Source organism: Trachurus japonicus, unplaced genomic scaffold (assembly GCF_045865225.1).
Source record: "Trachurus japonicus isolate A0001 unplaced genomic scaffold, Traja_1.0 AP029938.1".
NCBI classification, from domain to species: Eukaryota; Metazoa; Chordata; class Actinopteri; order Carangiformes; family Carangidae; genus Trachurus; species Trachurus japonicus.
This window is the reverse complement of record NW_028220071.1, coordinates 12,327-18,290: the sequence shown is the minus strand read 5'-3', so window position 1 is coordinate 18,290 and position 5,964 is coordinate 12,327. Positions and strand designations below refer to the sequence as shown.

Genomic DNA, 5,964 nt, shown 5'->3' with positions numbered 1-5,964 from the left:
AACTGTCCCAGCTGGCATTCGACCGACATTAAAGCAGATATCAGTGGCACGGCCGTTTCGGCTAATGCTGTGTTCAAGGCAGGCTTTTGAAACCGTAAATTACAGCTTCAAGTCACAACTACGACTTGGTAGCGTTCCAGGTAACCCGTAGCTCGTGTTTTTACCGTCCTGTTGTCTGTGAAAGTTCCCTATAACGGCCACTCGTAACTTCCGACCCGTTAACTCGTACCAGATCGAACTGGTATGACTTCACAGGAAGGAAAAACACAAAGTACGAGTTTCCTTGAACGCACCATGAGTTAGCAGCCCCCGCAGGAACTGACGGCAGGCTGCCACGAACAAGTCCAAAGCGGTAAGCAAAGTTGTAAAGTCATATTTTATTATAAACCTGTGATGTTTTGTGTACGGTTTGGTCAACGCTGTGTATGGTTTATGGTTGTGTACAGTTTGCTGGTTGTGTAACGTTATAGTTTGGTTAACGGTTGTGTACAGTTTGCTGTTTAACGTTAAAGTATGCTTAACGGTTGTGTAAGGTTTGTTTAAGCTAACGTTAACCGTTACTATTGGGCCAACAGCAGCATTCGCCAACAGTCTTACTTTTTTTCTTAACTACTACCCAGGGGGCAAAGCAAAAAAACGGACACGGAGCGTTGTAAAAGGTTTGACACCAGAAATTATCTCTAGGAACTTGAAGGATTAAAACCTGGGTGGACAACCCGGTCAACTAGCTGCTGGAAAGCTACAGGGGGCTAAAACCCCTTTCTGGGGTCATTTTGCTGGTGAAATGATGTAAATGCAAATATTTAGGTACTACAATGGCATAAATAGTCATACAACTATAAAATTCGGCAGAGAGTATCTTGACACATAGGGGGAGGCATGAAAAAAAGATTCTGGGGTTTGCTGCAACTCAATTTTAAGATATCTCCCTCAACATCCCAAAAAAGACAAAAAAAAGTACTGTTCGTCTGACAAATTCTCATGAAAATTATTATTTTTCAACACCTTATGGAGAATATCTATGCTTAACATGTATATAGAAAATTTCCTTAATTCATAAGCTTCCATTTGAGTCCCAGATAGCCTTTCTATCTCAAAAGCTCCACTTGCTGTGGACAACGGTCTTCTCTATCTATCTGTTCACTTTGGGGAGACCAGAAATAGAATGGTTTCTGATCATGCCAGTTAACATTTCATTTCACAATAGGTGTTGCATTGTTTGGAGACAGCCTGTAGCTTTCCAGTAGCTAGTAGAAAGGCTATCTTGGACTCAAATGGAAGCTCATGAATTAAGGAAATTTTCTATATACATGTTAAGCATAGATATTCTCCATAAAGTGCTGAAAAATAATAATTTTCATGAGAATTTGTCAGGCGAACAGTACTTTTTTTGGTCTTTTTTGAGATGTTGAGGGAGATATCTTAAAATTGAGTTGCAGCAAACCCCAGAATCTTTTTTTCCTGCCTCCCCCTATGTGTCAAGATACTCTCTGCCAAATTTTATAGTTGTACAGTCCCTCCAGGATTTTGCGGGCTTTTTTTGTGATTGTTGCGGCTTAAAATGCCTGATTTTGCGGCCACATTTTGAAAAAATTGCGGTGCATGTTGCGATGTTTTAAGCGCTTTTGTTGCGATTAAATTGCGGGAGACAGCGAAAGTTGCAAAAAAAAAAGTTGCCGTTTTGTTTTGAATAATCAAAAATCAAAGGAAAATTGAAAATTTTGAATTGTAACAAAATAATGTGAGGTCCTGTTATACCAGCAATTTTCCACTTGTTAAGAAAGGCACAGGAAAATTACATAGAGTTGAAAGTTGTTTTACTTTTAATTAAAATGTCTGTTTTAAAATCGTGGTAAAAGAACTGTTTTAAAATGCCATTAACACAGTCTAGTCTTTGAATAAAAAGGGGAGGGTGACTACTCAAGTCCAGGGCCAGGGCCTTAGAATGGGGTAAGGGGCACCTGGCCGCCGGCTGCTCTGCTCTGGCCCTGCAGTGGCGCACTCACTGGATTCCCCCTCGGCGAGTGCTGCGGGGTTGACACAGCCTCGGGTGGTCAACCAGGACAACTCACACACTCAACACGTTCATCTCAGCTTGTGTTCCTTTACTTATCACTTTGTGTACGTTGTATCAAGTTTCTTGCCGTCAGCCCAGCCACGCTGTTCCTCCGTGGACTCACTTTCAACCACCGCTCCGCCGAGACTCGCACTCTCTGCTGTGTAACTCGCGGAAAGCACCGACAATTGGTCCAATTTGCGGAAAAGTTGCGTTGATTGTACAAAATTGCAAGATCGCAAAAATTCGCGGGGATTGGCTGAATTTGCGTTAATTGTTGCGATCGCAACATCGCGAATTCCTGGAGGGACTGGTTGTATGACTATTTATGCCATTGTAGTACCTAAATATTTGCATTTACATCATTTCACCAGCAAAATGACCCCAGAAAGGGGTTTTAGCCCCCTGTAGCTTTCCAGCAGCTAGTTGACCGGGTTGTCCACCCAGGTTTTAATCCTTCAAGTTCGTAGATATCATTTCTGGTGTCAAACCTTTTACAACGCTCCGTGTCCGTTTTTCAAAAAACTGGGATTTTGCCCCCTGGGTATACGCTTCCTAGCAGTGCTAACTAACGTTAGCCCAACGTTTTTATTATTTGTAACTGTATTTGTGTTGTTTTATTTGTCATAAACAAGAGATTAGTGCGTTTTTGTCGCGGACTTGCGGTGCTAACGCTCGAACTTTTATTTTCACAGAGACGGCCAGGCTTTGTGTTCACCTTCCGGCTCAACAAAACCTCAAGTCCCGGCCCGGGTTAACACGGTACTACGAAGCTGGTTATCATTATTGTGAAAGGCCGGTGGTCGTAAAGTAATGTCTTGTCTATGACTGGCGATTGGCGGTCCGAGTTGTCAATCACCCCCGTCCTCCTCCTCCGTCCAATGCGAGGCTGCGAGCTGCCTGCATGACTTGTGTCACGTGATCAAAACAACTACACAATTCTGATTATGTCAGAGGTGTAAATTCAAGCCTCGCTCTCACAAAATCTAGATAAGGGATTAATCCGGGATATTGGTTATCCTGGCTGAATTTAGCCTCAAGTTGGTTGTTAAAAAGCAGGCTAAATATATCCTGGTCAAGTTACTATAATGTTTGATTTATTCTCTGAAGCTAGCCTGTTCCAGACCAGGCTAACAGCCAGGCTTAGTTAATTCTGTTCAGTCAGAAATCCCTGTGTACAGTTATTCCATGTACATACTGTATTGGCTTGATTTCTAAACATCCACATCCACCTTTATTTTGAAGGAACTTTTAAACCAGGCTGACTGTGCGACCAGAGATCACCACCGTCCTGTCTGTGGAGCATCTGGCCTCTCCTTCCTCGTTCCCGGGGCCTTGGCAGGTCCCCCCTGCCCTCTTGCAGCGCAGACCATCTCTTTGACCATCTCTTTGACCATCCAGGTACTTCCCATCAACCACAGTCCTATTGATTGATTGATTGATTGATTAATTGTTTGATTTATTGACCGAGATTCTGTCTCCCCCTCAGCCTCCTCCTTCCTCCTGCTGCGCCTCATTACCTCCTTTGACAGCCTCAATCAGCTCCTGCTTCAAACGTCACTCCTCCAGGTGAGCGTCGCTCCTTCATCAGAGTCTTTAGATCAATGGTTCTCAAAGTGGGGTCCTTGAGAGGGTTCAAGGGAGTCCCCAACTTTTTTTTTTCAAGAATTTCTAGAATCCCCCCCCCCCTACAAAAGACAAATGTCATATCTCAGCTTTGTGGAAGTCTGGACTCTTACGTTTTTCTGTTTCTTGTTGCTCCTTTTCAGAGTAAACATCTGAGGAGGTTGGGGGGCGTTGACGCTGCTGACTTTGTGAAGAGGTCAATGGCTGCGTAAGTTTGTTTTTTGCATTGAATTATAGTGGTCCAGGTAATCTGAACAACACAAACTACACAATCCAGTAGTTTGGATAAGTTGGAGAAAAGTCATGGAAATGGAACAAATCACCTTGTTGTTTACAACTATTTCCAGGTAGAAAAGCAACATGTAATTTAGCTATATACAGTATATCATGTTTTTTAGACAAATGTTTAGACACATCTGAAATGACTGAAGAAGTATTTCTGTGTGCATGAGCAAGGCAGTTTTGTGTGGCATTAAATCAGTTTTGGGGAATTGCAACTTGATTACACTATATAATACTCTTATATAAATCTGTTTTATGGCAGGACAATGACAAATAAAAGAATGGCAAAGATCAGCCTGAGAGGAAGGAATGGGAAGACGTCATTCGGGGGGACCAAACTCTACAACACAATCTGTGGTGAGTTTGCTTAAACATAGTAGTTGTGACCATGTGTAACTGAATATATAAATACTGTATACAGTGTAAATCGCTTATAGTGATCACGTTGGTCCCGAGTTAATGCCATCATCGTTGCTGGTACCGGTGCTGGTGCTCAGCAAAGTGTGTTTTGTGTGTCACTGGAGCTCAAGAGGGGAGGCTGGCCGGTAAGGGGCGCTTATATAATAATTAGGGGTTACGGTACGCACAAGTCACGGTTTGGTACGGTACGGTTTTCTGTAAAACAGACACTAATTGAATGTAAAACTAAAATCTGTCTTGTGTTATAAAAGTAGAAAAAAATAGAATATAAAGCAAGTGCATTAGTAGTGTTGGCAGGCCATTTATTAATTCTGGAGGAAAAAAACTTGCACTTGACAACTAAAAACTATTCATGAGTTTCAAATGTAGTCCTAGACCTGCCATGTTGAGGACCAACACAGGTGTTTCAATTTGAGTTGTGTTTCTGATTGGAGTAGGACCAATTAATTAGTTTGAAACACCTGTGGGTCCTCAACATGGCAGGTTGTAGGACTACATTTGAAACTCATGGATATAAAAAAAACAACAACAAGAAATCAATGTTGGTTTACATAGTAAATTTAGACAAGATGCCAGTTGCTTTGGTGCTGTTTCTGGCCCTGTCTGTGTTCATGTCAAGAGGCTTAAAAGCAGCCGGATATGTTGTTGCGCACAAGTTGTCTTTTTCCTTGCACCAGCGATTGAAATGGGGGGGGGGGGGGGGGGTGATTATGTCCCAATCCTTTTTGATTCATATAAGCGGTTGATCACTGTATATGTATATTGTAATACTTTATGCTGTTTGTCTTTTCCCCTCTTCAGACGCTGTCCTCAGTTCGTTCAACACAACCACATCAAAAGTGGACGAGTACACGGCGAAGTACCTGAAGTATGCGCCTGAGAGGATCGGTGTCTAATTTATATGTTGTAGACCTCGCAGTGGCCTTGGAGCCCTTGACAATAAAGTTTTATTGTATTGTATTATTGTATTGTATGCTTTTTTATCACTGTGTGGTTCTTATTGCCCACTTTAGGGTCCATGATGTCCTCCTTTGTTTGAGGGGAGGCTTTGGTAAAAATAATCTGTCTTATGTTAAAAGTAGAAAAAAATATCCTACAGTTGCCTTCGCTGACTGTCCATTTTGTGAATGCTTTCCATTTAGAGATTAAGATTTTAATAATCACACAGAAGATCTCTAGAGAGCTATTCACTCATTGTGAGATTTGATTTCTGCATTGAACACATCACACATCACAACAAAAATTATTTATTATTCTATTTGTCACATATGTGTAAAAGCAGGATTTTACAGTGATGTTGAAATTTCAACCTTGGCAAATTCACCTATGTTGAGAAATGTGACGTTGAAATGACGTTGCTATTTCAACGTTGATTAAGTTTGCAAAATCAAATCAAAATCCAACGTTGATCCAACGTTGGCAGATTCACCTATGTTGAGAAATGTGACGTTGAAATGACGTTGCTATTTCAACGTTGATTAAGTTTGCAAAATCAAATCAAAATCCAATGTTGATCCAACGTTGGCACCTGACGTGGTTTCAACGGTGATTCAACGTTGAAATGCCAGCTGGGGTGGATC

The 5,964-nt window shown here is 41.6% G+C and overlaps 1 long non-coding RNA gene across 1 annotated transcript; it reads left to right on the top strand.

The window, feature by feature from the left end:
* Positions 1–312: 312 nt before the first annotated feature.
* Positions 313–5,319, top strand: LOC146960837 (uncharacterized). Its single transcript, XR_015035356.1, has 7 exons — positions 313–352; positions 2,752–2,818; positions 3,302–3,457; positions 3,546–3,625; positions 3,826–3,890; positions 4,227–4,321; positions 5,186–5,319. It is a non-coding gene; the product is annotated as an uncharacterized LOC146960837 (long non-coding RNA).
* Positions 5,320–5,964: the final 645 nt, after the last annotated feature.